The sequence below is a fragment of the Pituophis catenifer genome, unplaced genomic scaffold (genome assembly GCF_029215685.1).
Source record: "Pituophis catenifer annectens isolate HBS135680 unplaced genomic scaffold, rPitCat1.0.hap2 SCAF_4, whole genome shotgun sequence".
Classification (NCBI taxonomy): Eukaryota; Metazoa; Chordata; class Lepidosauria; order Squamata; family Colubridae; genus Pituophis; species Pituophis catenifer.
The window spans coordinates 129683526-129704150 of record NW_027256884.1 but is presented as its reverse complement, the minus strand read 5'-3'; the positions used below and the strand labels follow the sequence as shown (position 1 = coordinate 129704150).

Below are 20625 nucleotides of genomic sequence, written 5' to 3'. Positions count from 1 at the left end.
TCGGGGCGACCGTCAGAAGGCGCATCCCTCTTGCAAGGTATCCTTCGGCCCCATCATCCGCAGCCGGCAGGGATGTCCTCACTGAAGCCTTGCTCCCCCCGCTTCTTGCGAGTTTACACGCAAGAAACACCGTGAGAATATAAGGACCAGCGGTTTAAGCGGATCTTCGCTGGGGGAGAAATAAGGCCGGCTCGCGGGGAAGTTTGGGCTGCGATTCCCATCATCCCCAGCCAAGTCGGAAGAAGGATGGGAGACGATGATGCTCAGTCTATGGAGGAAGGCAAAGCGGGGTGGGGTGGGGGGAGTAGAAGGGGGTCCCTCTCGGCTATATTTCCATCCCTGGAAGCTTCCAAGAAGAGACCGGACTGCCATCTGTCAGAAATGATGTAAGGTCTCCTGCTAGAGCGGGGGGCTGGTCTAGATGACCTCGCAGATCCCTTCCAACTCTTGTTATTCTATATTGAATGGAACAGAAGTTGCCTTCAGAAGTTGTGGGAGCTTCATCCCTAGAGGCTTTCAAGAAGAGACTGGACTGCCATCCGTCAGAAATGATGTAGGCTGTAGGGTCTCCTGCTTGGGCTGAGCTAGATGACCTCCCAGAGTCCCTTCCAAATCTGTTAATTCTGTTATTCAATGGAACAGAAGTTGCCTTCGGAAGTTGTGGGGGCTTCATCATTGGAAGCTTCCAAGAAGAGACCGGACTGCCATCTGTCAGAAATGATGTAAGGTCTCCTGCTAGGGCGAGGGGCTGGTCTAGATGACCTCCCAGGTCCCTTCCAACTCTTGTTATTCTATATTCAATGGAACAGAAGTTGCCTTCAGAAGTTGTGGGAGCTTCATCCCTGGAGGCTTTCAAGAAGAGACCGGACTGACATGTGTCAGAAATGATGTAGGCTGTAAGGTCTCCTGCTTGGGCTGAGCTAGATGACCTCCCAGGATCCCTTCCAAATCTGTTAGTTATTATTCAATGGGAGAGAAGTTGCCTTCGGAAGTTGTGGGAGCTTCATCATTGGAAGCTTCCAAGAAGAGACCTGACTGCCATCTGTCAGAAATGATGTAGGCTGTAGGGTCTCCTGCTTGGGCGGCTTGGGGGGTTGGACTAGATGACCTCCAAGGTCCCTCCCAACTCTTGTTATTCTCTTTACGTACTACTCATCCCAATTTTCTGTAATTCCCACGGACCGCATTACCTGCTTTGGCTAAACTCCGCCCAACGCGGGCTAAAACCGGCTAGTTGGGGGAGAGCGGGACCGCATTCACACGTGTCACGGAACCCGGTTACCTTAAAAAACCCACTTTCGGGGTTCCTCCCCACCCTTTGCACACACACAATACACACACACACACACTGCTCTGCCCCGCCCTCTGCCTTCCCCCAACCCGCGGGGAGCCCTGACCCGCGAGATCCGAACTGCGGGCTCTCTTTCCATCCAGCCGCTGCCCCGAGAACCAGCATTAACTTTGCGGAACTACAACCCCCAGCATGCCCCGCGCGCGCTTCCTGCCTACAAGCCTCTACGGTGGAGTGGGGGTGGAAAGAGGAGGAAGAACCACTTGGTGCGCTTTGCTGGCCTACCATTCCCGGCGTGCTTCGCGGCCCACTTCCGGCGCCTCCTTCCGGCGCGCGCGCGCGGGGGCTGCCGGGATTCGTAGTTCCTCCGGAGGCCCTTTTTTTTTTTTTTTTTTTGCTGTAACGGTTCGCCCAGCGGCGGGCAGGAGCAGCTGCTGGCGGTGCCCGTCTTTCCCCTTCAGTCGGGCGGCGGCGCTTCTCCCCTTCGCACCGCTCGGGCCCTTCTGCGGCCTTGCACGCTCGCTCGACCGACCCGCCGCTCCCCGGGGACGGGAGGCTGGAGCCGAGGACCGGGCGGCTGGACGGAGACCGAGACGGCGCCCAGCCCCGCAGGTGGGGAGAGGGAGGGGGGGGTCGGTCAGGGGGGGTCGGGGGGGGTGGAAATAAGGATCTATTGACCCCACCTTTAATTGCACGGGGCTCCAATTTTGCAAACACGCGAGTCAGCGCTTGCTCGTGTGAACGGGGGGGAAAGGGAGAGAGCATCCGACCCGGGTTGAGCCCCTTTTTTGTTTGGGAACCGGCGAGGCTGACCCGGGTTTGCAAAAGACCCCTCCCCTCCTTTCCCTCCCCCCCCCACCCTGCCCGGGTTGCGCTTGACCTTGAAGGGGGCGCCGCCTTTTGACCTGCCTCGCGGGTGGGGAGGGTGGGGAGGTTTATGCAATGCACGGGAAGCCCGAGTGGGGGTGGGGGGTGGGGTAAAAGTGGGGGATTGGGGCGCAGTTTGGCAACCACACGTCGGAAAAGGCTTTGCAAGCCCATGCCCGTGCAAAGCTGCCTCCCCCCCCCCTCCTCCTCCTTTCCCCGGGGTGCATTCGCACAACGCTGTTTTGCAACCCGCGAGGGACAGGGCTGCCGTCGGAAAAGCTGCAACACACACACACACACACGCACGCACATAACACGCGGGTACACCTGTGCGATGCCACGGCCCCGAGAGGTGCACGGCAGACACGTAAGAAAATGCATTTTGCACACGTGCACTGCTGCCACCGGCCTGAGAGGTGCAGGAGAGACGCACATAAGCGCGTGCATGCATGCACATTGCTGAGAGATGTGCGTGAGACCCGCACATGCATGCATGCACGCGCGTAGACATGTGCGAGTGTTGTGGCATGAATGCATCTGGGCGCTGCTGCCTGTGATGTGCATAGGCCCCTTTTGGAAACTGGGGAGAAGCTTTGGGGGGGGCATGGAGAGCAGCATTTGGGGGAGAGTTGGGTGGGGGGCTCCAGTGGCAAGGAAAGAGGTGGTGTGGTTGCCAGGACCCATTTTTGCAAAAAAAAAATCAATGCCCTGCCTGGGCTCCTTTGCAAGGAATTCTTGGTTCTGGGCCATTGGGGTGGGGGGCATGGAAACTGGTATGGGGGGCACAGAAAGAAACCTTGATTTGCCCAGCATTGAAAAGACCCTGTTATTAATCTAAGGTCTATGCGTGGCTGCTAAAATCAGACCAGCGAGTGTGTGTAAAAAAATGCCCACATCAGCACCACGACATGCTTAAACTTACAGCATCCTTGTTCAAAGAGGTATCTCTCCGTGTGTGTGTGTGTGTGTGTGTGTGTGTTTGGGTACCCAGTTCGATTCAGAGCTTTTATTATGGTGGATCAAGAGAGGGTTTGCAAGGGGGGCACCAGTGAGGGGGACGGGGGCAGAAATACAGTCTATTATGGGTGGGGGTAAAAGTGATGCTATGCCAGCTCGATTTATAGAGGAAATAATACAGTTGAATTCAGAATACGGTGGGGGAATTTTATAGCTACCCGCTCAGAAGTTACGCACAAATATGTTTATAGTTTGGGTTCAGAGGCGGTGGGCCTGTGGGTATTACACCCCCATCATAGGAAGGGGGGGGAACGGACAGACGGACCCCCATCTGGCAAGAGCTGCGGAGGAGTGTGATGGTGGGTGCAAACTTGCCCTTTGCCCCTTAAGGCCAGGAAGGTAAAATTTACCCCCCCAAAAAAACCTGCTCTGTGGAATTTGCAATGGCCAAAATACACCGTGCGGCATCCTTCGGTGAGAATTGGCATATTAAAGGATTAGCTTTAAAGGGACTCAGAATGACGCTTCGGTTTTGCCGCACGATGTGATAAGCAAGCCAAATTGGACGTTGTATAGAGCTGGCAGAAAACGTGGTTAGACTGGCTTTAAGCTGCAGGCCAGTATCTGATTATTATTATTATTATTATTATTATTATTATTATTATTATTATTATTATTATTATTATTATTATTTTCATATCAACGATGCTGTGCTTCAGTGGTTAGAATGATGTTCTGAATACATATCTTTAAACATTCATGTTTTATGGTGGGGTTTCCCTCCCCCACATCTAGGTGGAATATTGTTATATATTGCAAGCTCGTGTATGATATGCCGTAACGCTAAATAAATCAATAAATACACAAACGCAGGATGCATTCTGAAAACATTTTTAATCCGGCGCTTTTTGAGTCGGGCGAGCAGAAATGGTTTGGGGGCTGTGCAGTTTTTAGGGGGGTGGGTGAGTGGGTGGGCCGCGGGCCGCGGATCTCCGTAATGGGGCTTCCTCCATTTGCTGGAATGCAAGATTATTATTATTATTTTTTTTAAATGACTGACGGTGGGAGATTGAGGATGCCATCCCCGTAAGCAGCCACGGTGGGAGAGCAGATTTAACCCCAGCCCGATAAAATATTCAGCGGCATTAATTTCTCTTTCACAAGAGAAACGGTGCAGAGAAAAGACACCCTTCCTGCAAAATACACCCCCCCCCCATCTTTAAAACAGGATTGCTTTTTAAGAGCTCGTTTATTGGGATTGCAATAATAAGGGTAATTAAGCTTATCATTGTCCCGCCTGGATTACTGGTGCCGGAGTCAATCTTTCCCTGCATTCATTCTTCTGAGTAAATGCAGGAATCGGGGAAATGCACAATTCATTGGCAAAAGGTGTGTGTTTTTTTCCTGGCCCCCCCCTCTGTCTTTTTTTTTTTTTCTCTTTTCTATTAGCTGTTTGCTCTGCCCTCTGTGCCTTATGGCGATAAGCCTTCGGGTTACAGCTCATATATCCTGTTGATTGAATTTCACCCAGAAGGAATTCAGTCGAAGCGTCAAGCAGGGAGAAAATAAGCAGGTTAAGGGGTTTTTTTTTTCCTTCTTCTTCTTCTTCTCTTCAGACAAAGGCAGGTTGTGTGAAGGAAAGACGAGGGAAGGCAGTCCGCATCCATTCTGTGCCTTAAGCAGAATATGATCCTCAGAGGTGGGGGCTGCGGGCGTCCCTCCTCCCCCCTCCCCAGAAATTCTGATGGAGGAAAAAAAACCCCCCCACGGATGGACAGTTTCAAGGCAGCTTTGAGGAGGGAGAGGCGCTTGGCTGCTTGCGATCGATTGTCTCCACCGGGCGAGGGTCTGGTGGAATGGTGAAGTTGGCTGCTGATTAAAGGAGGGGAGTGGGGATTAGAGACGGGGGTCCGTTTCCCCAGCTCGGAACCCTTCCGCCACTAAAATGCATCCTTTTCCTTTCATTAATGTTTGTTTTTTAAGGTTTTGGTGGTGTTAACGTTGTGAGCTGGCTGGAGCTGCCGTGAAGTGACATGGATAGATAGACGGATGGATGGATGGTAGATATAGATACTGATGGATGGATGGGTGGATGGTAGATAAATATAAATATAGATATGGATGGATGGATGGATGGATGGATGGATGGATGGATGGATGGATGGATGGATGATAGATATAGATACAGATGGATGGATGGATGATAGATATAGATACAGATAGATGGATGGTAGATAAATATAGATATGGATGGATATGTATTATATAGATGTGGATGGATGGTGGATAGATATAGATATGGATGGATGGATGGATGGATGGATGGTAGATAAATATAGATATGGATGGATGTATATGTATTATATAGATGTGGATGGATGGATGGATGGATGGTGGATAGATATAGATATGGATGGATGGATGGATGGATGGTAGATAAATATAGATATGGATGGATGTATATGTATTATATAGATGTGGATGGATGGATGGGTGGTAGATATAGATACAGATGGATGGATGGTAGATAAATATAGATATGGATGGATGTATATGTATTATATAGATGTGGATGGATGGATGGATGGATGGTGGATAGATATAGATGCGGATGGATGGTAGATAAATATAGATATGGATGGATGTATATGTATTATATAGATGTGGATGGATGGATGGATGGATGGAAGGTATAGATACGGATGGATGGATGGATAGATATAGATACAGATGGATGTATATGTATAGCTAGATACAGATATGGATGGCTGGGTAGACAGAAATAGATACAGATGGATGGATGGATAGATTACAGAATAAATTACAGATTACAGAATAAATTACAGATTAACAGAGTTGGAAGGGACCTTGTAGGTCATCTAGTCCAACCCCCCGCCCAAGCAGGAGACCTTACTACACCATTTCTGACCGAAGGCAGTCCAGTCTCTTCATGAAAGCTTCCAGGGATGAAGCTCCCACAACTTCTGAAGGCAACTTCTCTTCCATGGGTTGATTGTTCTCACTGTCAGAAAATTCCTCCTTATTTCCAGGTTGAATCTCTCCTTGGTCAGTTTCCATCCATTGTTCCTTGTCTGGCCTTCAGGTGCTTTGGAGAATACTTGACCCCCCTTCCTCCTCTCTGGGGCAGCCCCTCAAATGGATATATATATATAAAAATGGATGGATATGTAGATATGGATGGATATGTAGATATGGATGTAGATATGGATGGATGGGGAGATAGAGATAGATGATAGATAGATAGATAGATAGATAGATAGACAGACAGACAGACAGACAGACAGACAGACAGACAGACAGACAGACAGATGACAAGGTAGGTAGGTAGGTAGGTAGGTAAGTAGGTGAACGTGATGATAGATAGATGATGGATGGATAGATGATACTTTGGTCCAGTGTGCAAAATGGCTTGGGAATTCTATCCCTTTTTAGCAATGTGCTCAGATTGGTCTTTTAATTATGAATGCATTCAGAACCATTTTTAAAACTATTTCCAGACAAGTGGTTTTATCAATTACACAACTTTAGGTTAATACCGGTAAGAAAAATTAAAGAACTCCTTAGAATGGACTTCACATTTCACTTGTTTCCTTCCTTCCTTCCTTCCTTCCTTCCTTCCTTCCTTCCTTCCTTCCTTCCTTCCTTCCTTCCTTTTTCTTTTTCTTTTTCTTTTTCTTTTTCTTTTTCTTTTTCTTTTTCTTTTTCTTTTTCTTTTTCTTTTATTTGATTTATATGCCGCCTTCCTTCCTTCCTTCCTCCCTCCCTCCCTCCCTCCTTCCTTCCTTCTTTCCCTCTTTCCCCTTTGTTTATTCCTCCTTTTATTCTACATCTGGAATGAATTCTCTATTCCTAGCTGTGGTTAGCTAATATTATTTTAATGGCTATCAGTTGCTCTGGGGTTGAGCCAAGTGACTTTCGCCTTTCCTGACTAACTTTTCATGTTTTTTCCCTACTGCCTTACTCGTTTCAAATTAGAATATTCTTTTTTTTGGCCAAGTGTGATCGGTCACACAAGGAATTTGTCTCCGGTGCAGAACCTCTCAGTGCCCAATCAACAAAAGTGAGAAGTCGTAGATCATGCATCACGAAATACAATCATAAATCGTAAGATGGAAAAAAAGAAAAGGGATTAATCATAAGATACTAACGGGAGAAGGTTGTAGGAAAGACGAGGAGATGACAAGGATAATAGTAGGAATACAGTCCTACTACACGATTAGATATCCTTAGGCATAAGACAGTGCTGTGGGAATTGGGTGTTTAACAAAGTGATGGCTTGCGGGGAAAAAAAAAGCTGGCTGTTTTTTTTTTTATTTGATTTATATGCCACCCTTCTCCGGAGACTCAGGGCGGCTTACAATGCGCTAAGCAATAGCCTTCATACTTTTGTATATTTATACAAAGTCAGCTTATTGCCCCCACAAACTGGGTCCTCATTTTACCCACCTTAGAAAGGATGGAAGGCTGAGTCAACCTTGAGCCTTGGCGAGATTCGAACCTGCAGTAATTGCAGGCAGCTGGTTTTTTTTTTAATAACCAGCTTAATAACAGGATGCCTTAGACCACTGTACTACCAAGGCTCTTGGTTTTGGCTTAAGTCTTTGAATCCTCAGCCATTCCTGGATTTTGGGTGCTTTCTGTAACTTTGGAGGAAAATAATAGTCTGGAATCTATATACTCCATGCAGAAAAAAATTAAGTTTTTTTAAAGGTTTAATCCATTGCATGCATGCGAGCCCTTCTTAATTAGGCCGCTATTCTAATATTTCTTTAGGCCCTGGTTCTATAAATCTCCTCCAAGACTCTGCTAAGGTCATTAAGTGAGGACTACCTGAAGCCAGGGAGATCTTGTGATTTTTTTTATGAGCAGAGGTGGGCCATTCATTTTCCCAAGGGACCACATGAGAAACTGAGGCTGCTGGAAGGGAGGGAGAGGAGGGCGGACCAGTGTAACCTGATTTGATGTCCTCCAGCTCCGTCACCTCAACTCTTTGGGCTGCTTCAGGTGAGGGGCGAACTCTGCACATGCACAGGAAAGTCACATCTGGCTTGGCTTTTTCTCCTCTACCCTATGGTATGCTCATTTACATTTAATTTCCAGTTGGAATAGAATAGAATAGAATAGAATAGAATAGAATAGAATAGAATAGAATAGAATAGAATAGAATAGAATAGAATAGAATAGAATGTAGAATAGAGTAGAGTAGAGTAGAGTAGAATAGAATAGAATAGAATAGAATAGAATAGAATAGAATAGAATAGAATAGAATAGAATAGAATAGAATAGAATAGAAGAACAGAGTTGGAAGGGACCTTGGAGGTCTTCTAGTCCAACCCCCTGCTTAGGCAGGAAACCCTACACCACTTCTAACAAATGCTTGTCCAATCTCTTCTTAAAAATCTCTTGTGATGAAGCACCCACAACTTCTGGTGGCAAGCTGTTCCACTGATTAATTGTCCTCACTGTCGGGAAATTTCTCCTTAGTTCTAAGTTGCTTCTCTCTTTGATTAGTTTCCATCCATTGCTTCTTGTCCTGCCCTCAGGTGCTTTGGAGAATAGCTTGACTCCCTCTTCTTTGGGGCAGCCCCTCAAATGGATATGTATATATGCATATATATATATAAATGGATGGATATAGATAGATAGATAGATAGATAGATAGATAGATAGATAGATAGATAGATATGGATGGGTAGATAGAGATAGATAGATAGATAGATAGGTAGGTAGATAGATAGATAGATGATGGATAGATTGGAAGATAGATTGGAAGATAGATGATAGATAGATTGGAAGATAGATAAATAGATGATGGATAGATTGGAAGATAGATTGGAAGATAGATAGATAAATAGATGATAGATAGATTGGAAGATAGATAAATAGATGATGGATAGATTGGAAGATAGATAGTTTGGAAGATAGATAGTTAGATGATAGATTGATTGAAAGATAGATAGATAGATAGATAGATAGATAGATAGATAGATAGATAGGAAGATAGACAGACAGACTGCTATCATGTCTCCCCTAGTCCTTCTTTTCATTAAACTAGACATACCAATTCGAGCAAACGTTCTTTATATGTTTTATCCTCCAGCCCCCTAATCCTCTTTGTTGCTCTTCTCTGCACTCTTTCCAGAGTCTCCACATCTTTTTTACAAAAGGCCCGGACTGCGTAAAATGTCCTGGTCTGTTGTTGTTGTTTTTTTTTGAGACTGAAAATCAGTTTTCAGCATTTCTGTATCTTCTATCCCTTCCCTGAAATCTTGCTTTAGAAGGGAAGTCCATACAGGTAGTCCTCGACTTACGACCACCAATGTACCCCAAATTTCTCTTCCTAAGGGAGACGGTTGGCAAGCGACTTCTTTTTTTGGGTGTGTGTATGTGTGTGTGTGTGTCTCATTTTATGACCTTCCCGGCCACAGAGGTTGAGGGAGTCACGGCATGTGTTAAATGTTAGCAACGCGGTTGTTAAGTGTATTCGGCTTCCCCGTTGACTTCGGTCGCCAAAGGGGTAATCACATGAACCTGGGACACTCCGTCGTAAAGGCGAGTCCGTTGTCGAGCGTCTGAATTTTGACCGTGTGACCACGGCGATGCTGCAGTCGTAAGTGTGAAAAAGGGGCGTAAAGTCATATAACTTTGAATGGTCACTAAATGAAGTGTTGTAAGTGAAGGACTACCTGTAATGACAGCTCACCCAGGACAATGTTGTTGTTTTTTTTTAAATTCTGGCAGCTTGCAGATGTGTGGACTTCAACTCCCAGAATTCCCCAGCCAGCTAGGATATGCTGGCTGGGGAATTCTGGGAGTTGAAGTCCACACATCTGCAAGCTGCCAGAATTGAAGATAATTGCTCTGGGGTTTTTGGACTGTCATGGGTGGGTGGGTGGGTGGGCGGTCGGTCTCCCCCCTTGTTCAATTCCCCTCTCTGCTCTTTCCGATTCTTGCAAAGACCCCCGGAGCATTTAAAGACCCCCCTCTCCCTGCTTCAGATGTCTCTCCGTAATCCCCCGCACTCCATTAAACCGTTTTTAAGAGCGATAATTCCATTTTGTATCTTCTAATAAACCTAATTATTTCAGCTCCGGGGGGAAATACCCCCAGGGCACCGGGCTCGGCTCCACGGCAGAGAATGTCGTGTCAAACAGATCGCGGAATAAAAGTCTTGAATTGTCTTGGGATATGAGCCTCTCAATATTAGCCCCAGGAGTGGTTTCATTTAAGGACGGGAGACGGACGCTCTTAGATCAGAATCATCGGAGTAGAGCCGGAAGGGACCTTGGAGGTCTTCTAGTCCAGCCTCCTTCTCAAGCAGGAGACCGGACACCATTTCTGACAGATGGCTGTCCAGCCTCTTCTTAAAGACTTTCAGTTTTGGAGCAACCACAACTTCTAGTGGCAAGTTGTTCCACTGGTTTATTGTCCTTGTTGTCAGGAAATTTCTCCTCAATTCCAGGTTGCTTCTCTCCTTGATTAGTTTCCATCCGTTGCTTCTTCTCCTGTCCTCAGGTGCTTTGGAGAATAGCTTGACTCCCTCTTCTTTGGGGCAGCCCCTGAGATATTGGAAGACTGCAGTCATGTCTCCCCTAGTCCTTCTTTTCTCTGGACTAGTCAAACCCAAATCCTGCAACCGTTCTTCATATGTTTTAGTCTCCAGGCCAAGGTGTATCGTGTGCAGGGTTTACTTTCCCTCTGTTGGCAAGTGGATGTTACAAGGTGCGTACAGGTAGGCGAGGACTGCTTATAATGTTGCAGGATCCAAAGGTTTATTCTTCCAAGCGTCTGGGATCGTGGTGGAGGAAACGTCTCTCTGTCCTCAATGTGTCCCCTGGACTATTCTACGCGTTGTATTTCTTGATGACGTTTCCAGTGGCTAACTTTGGAATAGAAGGTGGAACCGTCTTCTGAAGTCACCTAGAACTGGACTAGAACTCACCGTCTCCTGGTGATTGGCCCAAAGTCACCCAGCCAGTTTAAGTTCCTAAGGTGGGACTAGAACTCACCGTCTCCTGGTGATTGGTCCAAAGTCACCCAGCAAGTTTTCGTTCCTAAGGTGGAACTAGAACTCACCGTCTCCTGCTGATTGGCCCAAAATCACCCAGCAAGTTTAAGTTCCTAAGGTGGGACTAGAACTCACCATCTCCTGGTGATTGGCCCAAAGTCATCCAGCCAGTTTAAGTTCCTAAGGTGGGACTAGAACTCACCGTCTCCTGGTGATTGGCCCAAAGTCACCCAGCCAGATTTTGTGCCTAAGGAGGGACTAGAACTCACTATCTCCTGGTGATTGGCCCAAAGTCACCTAGCCAGTTTTCGTTCCTAAGGTGGGACTAGAACTCACTGTCTCCCGGTGATTGGTCCAAAGTCACCCAGCAAGTTTTCGTTCCTAAGGTGGAACTAGAACTCACCGTCTCCTGGTGATTGGCCCAAAGTCACCCAGCCAGATTTTGTGCCTAAGGAGGGACTAGAACTCACTATCTCCTGGTGATTGGCCCAAAGTCACCTAGTCAGTTTAAGTTCCTAAGGTGGGACTAGAACTCACCGTCTCCTGGTGATTGGCCCAAAGTCACCCATGCCTATGGGGGGGAGGTCTAGAACTCCCACCCTCCTGGTTTCTTGCTTGGTGCCTTAAACCGCTACATGGCAAACCATAGTTAAACATTCCTCCCCCCCCCCCCAAACTCAGCACCCCCAAAATGTAGTCCTTTTCAAGTGTAGTTCTTGAATTCTTAAACTGGGCTCGGGAGCAGATAGGCAGCCGGTCGGTTTTTCTTAAATGCAGAAGTATCTGTAATAAAAATCCAGGCAACAAAAGAATAAAATGAGCCCTCTCCATTGCAAAGACGACAACGTTAGGGAGACACAGTTTTGCCCTTGGAGGGAATATTCTCCCTCCTTTTTTTCCTCAAATACATTGGATTTTTTTCCCCCTCCCTGCACATCACAAAGGGAAGTAATAAGATGGAGGCCTGAGCTGCAATTTCCCAGCAATTCTAGTAAACGATCGCTCCATCTCAACCTCTCGGCTGCGGTAGACGGAACAATAAATACACAATAATGTTCTTTTTCATCTTACGAGAGCCGCTTAAATGGGTTGTTTGTTTTTAACGACGGTGCGATCCGCAGGGCTCATAAATGCCTCCGATTTTATTCTCACGGAAATAGCGCCGCGTGCTTTATTTTTTTTATTTATTTTTTAATTTTAAAAAACAAAACTTTATTGAATTTAAAAATATTAACAAGAAAAAAAAAGAAAATATACAAATTTTCTCACTCGTAAAATTTACATTTTCAATCCACAGTTACACTAACATACTAAATACATGTTTGTTTGTTTATTTATTTATTTATTTATTTATTTATTATTTAAATTTGTATACCGCCCTTCTCCCGAAGGACTCAGGGCGGTGAGCAGCCAAAATTAAAATACATACAATATAAAATTTAAAATAATTTAAAAGCAGAATTAAATCGAATTGTATATAAACACGTATATACAAATATACAAACAGTGACTTATTTACCTATTCTATCTATCTGACGGTGCATTTTTTTTTTAATTACTTGCATTTCCCCTAATTCTTATCTTTACCCTTTTTTTCCTTTGGTTTATCCACTTATACTATCTATTCCATACTATAAAATATTTTGAGTCTTCCTTGTCTTTTAATTCTAGAGTTAATTTATCCGTTTCTGCGCATGTGTAGATTTTTTGCATTACTTCCTGATCTGTTGGCATATGATCTGTTTTCCACAGTTGTGCCATTGCCAGTCTGGCCGCCGTAATTATGTGTAGTGTCAAATATTTCATGTCTTTTTTAATATTCCTTTTTATCATGCGTGTTTTAAAACTCGGAGGTCTCCTGTCGTGGTAAATTTTTGGAGGAAGCTAACTACCGGAGCCTTTTCGTTTCCCAGATGGGGTGCAGCGGGTTCCCATAGGGCTGGATAATTACCTTTCCACCCAGGCCCTGGTCCTTGGCAGGGAGCTGCCAGGTGCTCACAAGGTACCTACCTATTTTCCTCCTCGATGCTCCTACACTCCACTAATTGGGTTTTCCTTCACAGTCATTAGATCGACTGGGTGCCATTCAAAATCTCCTCCACAGCTTGGTCCCGCCTTCTCCTACTGCGCATGTCCAGTCTTTTCACTCAGTCGCTGGTTTGGAAATCTTTGTCGTTGTCGGTCTTGGGGAGCTCAAAGGCCGCCAGCAGCCAAAGTCACGTCGCTGTTGTGGCCCGCCAGCGGCCTGTGCGGATTGTTGCTGATCCTGACAACGAGGAGGCTGGTGTGGTGTCGCGCCAGCAGCCTGTGCAGCTGGCGCTCGAGTCGGACAGCGAGGAGGCTGAAGAAGTTGTGGTGCCAGAGGTGGGGATTCAGCCAGGGCCTTCAGAACCTCCGGAGGCTCCTTTAAGTGAAGAGGACGAAGTGGAGGAGCCTCTTCTCAATGCACGGGCACGCAGAGCTGCCAAAAGGCAGGAGTGGCTCCTCAGGAGGAGGTCTCCTCGAGAGTAAGGCTTGGGGCTAATTGGCCACTCCCTTAGCCTATTTAAGTTTGCACACAGCTTGTAAAAAGCTGCAGGAAACAACGTATGTTCGTCCGCTGATCATTGAGTTTGAATTTTCTCCGCAAACCTGGCTTCCGGCTTTCTGCCAACTCTAGTAAGACTCTATCTTACCTGTGGAATTTCTGGCAGGTTGTTAAGAATGTTTTTATTAACAGCCTGCATTTACAAAAGACTGTGTTTTGAAGTAAACTCAGTTCAGTCGCATGGCATCGTCGAATGGAATGGCAATGGCCAATTGTAGGAACAGAAGAGAATATTGGTAGCTCGGGGCTGAATTGTGGGGGTGGGGTGGGGGGTCTGTGGGGACGTTTCATGACCCAACTAGGGAACATCATCAGTGCTAGAAGGGAGTGGGATTTATGGACTACAAGAGGAGGAGGAGGACTGGGGTCCTCGGTGCTCTCTGAGCTGCCTTGTTTTCTTGGAGACGTTTCATCACCCAACTAAGTAACATCATCAGTGCTGGAAGGGACAGGGGTTTGTGGACTAGAAGAGGAAGTGGAGGAGGACATGGGGTCTTTAGTGCTCTCTGAGCTGCCTTGTTTTCTTGCAGACGTTTCATGACCCAACTAGGTGACATCATCAGTTCTAGGAGGGACAGCGATTTATGGACTAGAAGAGGAGGAGGAGGAGGAGAAGGAGGAGAACAACAACTGTGATACTCTCTGGAGTTGGTGCATTTTCTTGCAGATGTTTGATTAACCAACTAGGGAGCATCATCAATGCTAGAAGAGAGAGGAGTTGGTAGTACAGCACAAAGGGAGGAGGAAGAGGAGGAGGACAAGGGAAAAAGGGAGGAAGAAGAGGAGGAGGACAAGGACAAGAGGAAGAGGAGGAGGAGGATGGTGCTCTCTGAGTTCAGTAGTTTTGTTGCAGATGTTTCATTACCCAAGTAGGTAACATCATCAGTGCTAGAAGGAGGTGGGGTTTGTTGTCACTTTATATACATTGTCTTGCCCTGTTAATGTTGGTGGGAGCGTTCTTGGTGGTACCTTGATTAAACTGTGGTTTATTGTTGGGTTGTTTGTCTGAGTTAGTAGTTCCTTGATTGGGGTATTGTTTATTACTTGGTGTTAATTGTGAATTATCTTGGTGTAAGTTGCTGGCGAAGAGCTCTTTTGGTCTTTTCGCTTATCTCTTTTGAATGGTATGTAAACGTTGTTTATCTCTATGTGCCTGTTGTCTTATTTGGGTTTATGAGTTGTTTTTTTTTTTTTTTTTTTTGGCTTTTTAGCACATTATTGAGACATGTAGGACAGGGAAAAAGCTAGACACTGAATTATTTAGAGTATGTCTACGATAAAACAAATAAGCTTGAAGTTGGAAGTGTTCATTTTCTCATGAATATGGAATTGAAGGTTGGTAGCTTAAGGCAGCCACAGCGGGATGTGATGGAAATATAACACAGGAAAATAAATTGGGTGGGTTCCGGATCTAGCAGGAGAGAGCTGAAGATACAGGATGTCATCTTACTTATTTCAGGTATTTGCAGGGGAAAAAAAAATCTGATGTTAGAAATGTACCGACAACCACAGCTGACCCCCCAGCCTTTCTGTTGTTAAGTGAGACATTGGTTAAGTGAGTATTGCCTAGTGGTGAAATGCACTTACCTTTGCTACCGGTTTGGGAATGCGAGCGTGCTTGTGCTCGCTATCCGTGCGAGCCTCTTCTGCGCATGTGCAGAGGGTCAAAAACGGGATGTAATGACGTCCCGGCGGGTGGGCGGAGCTTCCCGCCGCCGGCGCTACCGGTTCGCACGAGCCGGATAGATCCAGCTGGATTTCACTGCTGGTTTTGCCTCGTTTTACGACCTTTCTTGCCACAGTTGTTAAGTGAATCCCTTGTAGTCAATAAGTTAGCAACACGGTTGTTAAGCAAATCTGGCTTCCTCATTTATTTTACTCATCAGGAGGTCGCGAAACGTGACCTTGTGAAACAGCAACGGTCATAAGTATGAGTCAGTTGCCAAGCGTCTGAATTTTCCTCGTTTGATCACGGGGAATCCCACAAAGGTCGCCAAGTGTGAAAAACGGTCCTAAGTCACTTTTTTTTCAGTGCCGTCGCAACTTCAAACAGTCACTAAATGAACTGTTGTAAATGACCATGTGACCACGAGGATGCTGCAATAGTCATACGTGTGAAAAACGGTCGTAAGTCATGTCATAACTTTGAATGGTCACTAAATGAACCGTTGTAAATCGAGGACTGCCTGTACACTTACATATTGGGGAGGGGGGTCTGGTGTCTACATTCTCACGTTTGCAGCATCTGATTTTAATGAGCTGCTTTCCTGAGCTCTGATCTTTCGCTTCTCGTTATTTTTTTTTCCCCACTCGCTGATATTTTTATCTGCATTTCTTTTTTTTGCAGGAGCTGATAGATTTGACTGTCTATTCCTGGAAAAAAAACATGCTAAAAAAACATGCTAACAGCAGATCAGATCGGTTGAATTATCCTTTGGGTTTTCCTTGGCCTTGTCACACCTGCATTTATCGCTCTGTTTACTCCTTTCCCCTTTCCAGCAAAATCTGAATTACCGTATTTTTCGGAGTATAAGACGCACCTTTTCCCCCCCTAAAACGGGGTGAAAATTTAGGTGCGTCTTATACACCGAATATAGCCCCGGCTACCCACTGGCGCCCACCCTTTGGCCTCTGCCTCGCAGCAGTTACCTCCTTGCAAGCAAACAGCAAGAAGAAACAGCTCCTTTCAGCTTCAGCACAGCCTAATTAGCACAAAGTGATTGGATCGGCCTCCCGACTCTCAGCTGATTTGCTCTCAGTTGTTTTGCGCAGGGCTCCGCTGCTTGCTGTAAAGAGGTAAATTGCTGGGAGCAGATTGTTTTTTCCCCTTGTGTTAATCAAGCTATGCTGAAAATGAAACTGAAAGTAAAGCAGGCTGTTTGCTGCAAGGAGGCAAAATTGCTCAGAGGCAGAGGCAGATTTCTTTTTCTTCTTTTCCTCACCAAAAAAGGTAGGTGCGTCTTATACTGCGAAAAATACGGTATATCCAGAAGGTGAACGTAATCAGAAATCATTAGTTTTTGGGGTCAAGAATGTGCCAATTAGAGCAGCTTGAATCTTTTTCTTCCTGATTAAAAAGGTGAACTTAATGATTGGTGTACAGCTAAAACCAGAATGATTTTATTTATTTATTTATTTTGCACTTTGCTGAAAAATGGTTGGGTTTTTCTTGGTTGTATACCGCCCTAAGGGACGTGGTGGCTCAGTGGCTAAGACGCTGAGCTTGTCGATCGAAAGGTCGGCAGTTCAGTAGTTCGAATCCCTAGTGCTGCGTAATGGGGTGAGCTCCCGTTTCTTGTCCCAGCTATTGCCAACCTAGCAGTTCGAAAGCAGGTAAAAAAAATGCAAGTAGAAAAATAGGGACCACCTTTGGTGGGAAGGGAACAGCGTTCCATGCTCCTTTGGCGTTGAGTCATGCCGGTCACATGACCACGGAGACGTCTTCGGACAGCGCTGGCTCTTCGGCTTTGAAACGGAGATGAGCAGCGCCCCCTAGAGTCGGGAATGACTAGCTGATATGTGCCAGGGGAACCTTTACCTTTATACCATCCAGAATCTCTCTCCAAGGGAAATTCCAGACTGAAATGGTGTAGTAGGGCCTCCTGCTTAAGCAGGGGGTTGGACTAGAAGACCTCCAAGGCCCCTCCCAACTCTGTTTATTCTGTTATTTCTGAAATCAGCAATTGAGACATGTGAAAAATAAAACAAAAAGGGTTGGGAGAAATGAGAGCAGTTGGGAAAGACAGAATAAGGACCCGGAACGCCGTTGCGGTAAAAGGGCTCCTTATATAAGAACCTCCATGGAATTATTAATGTGTGTTATTATAGTCACTTTCTTCTTTCTGTTTGGGAATAAAAAAAACCAGCTATTCGGTTCTTCCAGTCTTATTTAGTTGTCCTCTCAGATGGTTCACGCTTTCAAATTGTGCCGTTAAAATTTAAAATGTGATGGTTTGACGGCTAAAAAAAAATAAATGAAACAAGCATCAATAGATGCAGAGCAATAAAGCCCACTTACAGATTATGTAAAAAGATACCATTAAAAGCTTAGGAAGAGAACAAACAGCCTCGAACGCATCCTCCCTGCAGCCAAAAATAAATTTAATATAACAGTATTCGGATAAGCAGGGATCAGTACCAGACAAACAAGCAGAAAACAATACCCTAATCAAGGAACTGTCAAGGGGGAAAGCACAATCCTACCAGTGGTGAAATGCTACCGGTTCGGATCAGTTCGCCCGAACTGGTAGTAATAAAAGCTACCGGTTCAGGTGACTTGGTAGTAAAAAAAAATGCTACAGGTTCAGACGAACTGGTATTTCCAACAATCAGCTGTGGCGCGCGATTTATATTTGCTAGAAAGCGAATCTAAGGAAAGGAAAACCTGCTTTCTAGCGAATCTAAATCGCGCGGCACAGCTGTTTCCTCCCCCTCGCTGTTCTACTTACCTTAGAAAAGGCTTCTTAATCCTCCTTTTTCAGCGCTGCGCGGTAGCGCCTGAGGTGCGCCAGCACGCATTTGGCACACACCGCACATGCGGACGCGCAGCGAATTGGTAGCAAAGCGAACCGGTAGCAGACTTTGGAGCATTTCACCCCTGAATCCTACCAACATTGCCAGAGCAAATTATTGTACAATATATAAACAGAGAGCAAACCCTACACTCAACGAGCGCTGATGATGTTACCTAGTTGGGTAATGAAATGTCTGCAAGAAAAACTACCAGTCAGTCTCATTGGGTGCAGAAGTATGGAACATTGCAGAGACCTATTTATATTCTCAATTCTTCCCTGTTCTGGATATTTATGAGTAATCTAATAGTAGGGAGCTGTGTTTCTCAGACTTTTAAATTGGGTGGACATCGGCATTGTTCAACCAGCTTCTAGCTGGGGAATTCTGGGAGTGGAAGTCCGCACATCTTAATGTTGTCCAGGTTGAGGAACATTGGATTATACAACTTTTTTTTCCCCAATAAAGGGGAATATTTGTAGCTCAGGGCTGAAATGAGAAGCCGTTAATGCTCTCCAAGCTTGGTGGTTTTCTTGCAGATGTTTCATGACCCAAGTAGATAACAACATCAGTGGTAGTAGGGAGTGGGGTTTGCTCTCAATTTTTATTCTATTGGTTTGCCCTGTCAGTGTTGGTGGGAATGGCCTTGGAGTTTCTTTGGTTTACTCTTAGCTTGTTTGGCAGTTTCTTGATTGGGATAATGTTTACTTCTTGACTGTTGGTCTGATGTTAATCTTGGTGTTCATCTATGCTCAAATGGGTATTTGATTGCTGGCGGGGAGCTCTTTTGGTCTTCTTGTTTTCTTTTTGGCTTCTTGACTGTCTCTTTTGAGTGGTATGTAAACATTGTTTACCTCTATGTGCCTGTCGATGGTTGATTTGTCTGAGTGCCAGGCTTCCAGGAATTCTCTTAGTGTTTCTGGACTTGGCTTGGTCTAGGATGGTCACCATCTCCCAGTTGAAACTATGGTTATGTCTGTCCATAGTCCAATGTTAATCTTGGAATTAATCTATGCTCATTTGGGTGCTGATTGCTGGTGGAGAGCTGTTTTGGCCTTCTTGTTCTCTTTTTGGCTTGTTGACTGTCTCTTTTGAATAGTATGTAAACATTGTTTACCTCTATGTGCCTGTCGATGGCTGATTTTGAGTGCCAAGTTTCCAGGAATTCTCTTAGCGTTTCTGGACTTGGCTTGGTCTAGGATGGTCACCATCTCCCAGTTGAAACTATGGTGAAGTTTTTCCATGATCTGATGTTAATCTTGGAATTAATTTGGTCTTTCTGTTCCCTTTTGGACATGTTGATTGTCTCTTTTGCACATTGCGCCCCTCTTGAAAATTCGGTGTAATGGAGACGCATTATTCAAGGCCTTGTTGATATATTTTTGATTTGTTATCAATTATAGACTAAAAAACTTTGGCTTTTTACTTCTACACGGCATAGAGACAAGAGTGCTGGCACGTGAAAATACTCGAACGCAACAAATCTGCGTTTGGGACTCAGCGAGGATCTAATTAAGCAACTCAATATCAAACTTTTTGGTCTGGCTCGCGATGCATATAGCGGCAAATGATTAGCAAGGTAGGGAAACCTTTTGAGAATCGTACCTTCAACGGAAGAATTGCAGGTTTAATTAAGGAATCGGGGATATTAAAATCGACAAATGTTTTGGGAAATGCCTGGCTGTTTTATTTTAAGTGAGATTTGTTTATCAACAAGGGAGAGAGAAACCAATTTAGGCGCATCATTTCTTTCCAAAAGCAAAATGCACAAACACTTTTGCTGGTCTACTGTACAGGTAGAGCCCTTGACTTATGACCACAATTAAGCCTAAAATTTCCGTTGCTAAGTGAGGCAGCTGTTCAGTGAGTTTTGCCCCATTTTACAGCCTCTTTTGACGTAGTTGTTAACCGAACCACTGCAGTTTTAAAATTAGTAACTTGGTTGTTAAGTGAATCACAACAGTTGTTAAGAATACAACCAACCGAAGTTACTGAAGGCACTGAAAAAAGTTGTGATCCGCCACAATGGTGGTCCACGGACCTGCCAGCAGAATCGGACAGTTACAACCTATTTGTGACTCATCATGAGCTGGGAATGAACAGAATTCACAGCCGTTGAAATAAAAAGAGGGTTTTTTGGGACGATTTGTGTGCTTTTTACTGTCTCAGGAAGCCTGGGTCAGAACATTGTGACCGGTTTTCACACTTACGACCTTTGCCCATGGTCATGTGATCAAAATTCAGAGGCTCGGCAGCTGGCTCGTATTTATGACGGTTGCTGTGTGCTGGGTTCCTGTGATCCCTTTTTGTGACCTTCCAACAAGCAAAGCCAATAGGGGAAGCCAGATCCGCTTAATGACGTCATTATTAGTTTGCAGTGGTCAG

The 20625-nt window shown here is 45.4% G+C and overlaps 1 protein-coding gene across 2 annotated transcripts in view; it reads left to right on the top strand.

Annotated features, from left to right (window-relative positions):
- The first annotated feature begins 1793 nt into the window (after positions 1-1793).
- Positions 1794-20625, top strand: part of FAM168A (family with sequence similarity 168 member A) — an 85622-nt gene continuing 66790 nt past the window's right edge. The window contains exon 1 of one of the 2 annotated variants that reach the window (XM_070943010.1): positions 1794-1903. The gene's annotated coding sequence lies outside the window, so the exon portion shown is untranslated. The remainder of the gene's footprint in view (positions 1904-20625) is intronic. The other variant, XM_070943009.1, reaches the window with a different exon arrangement.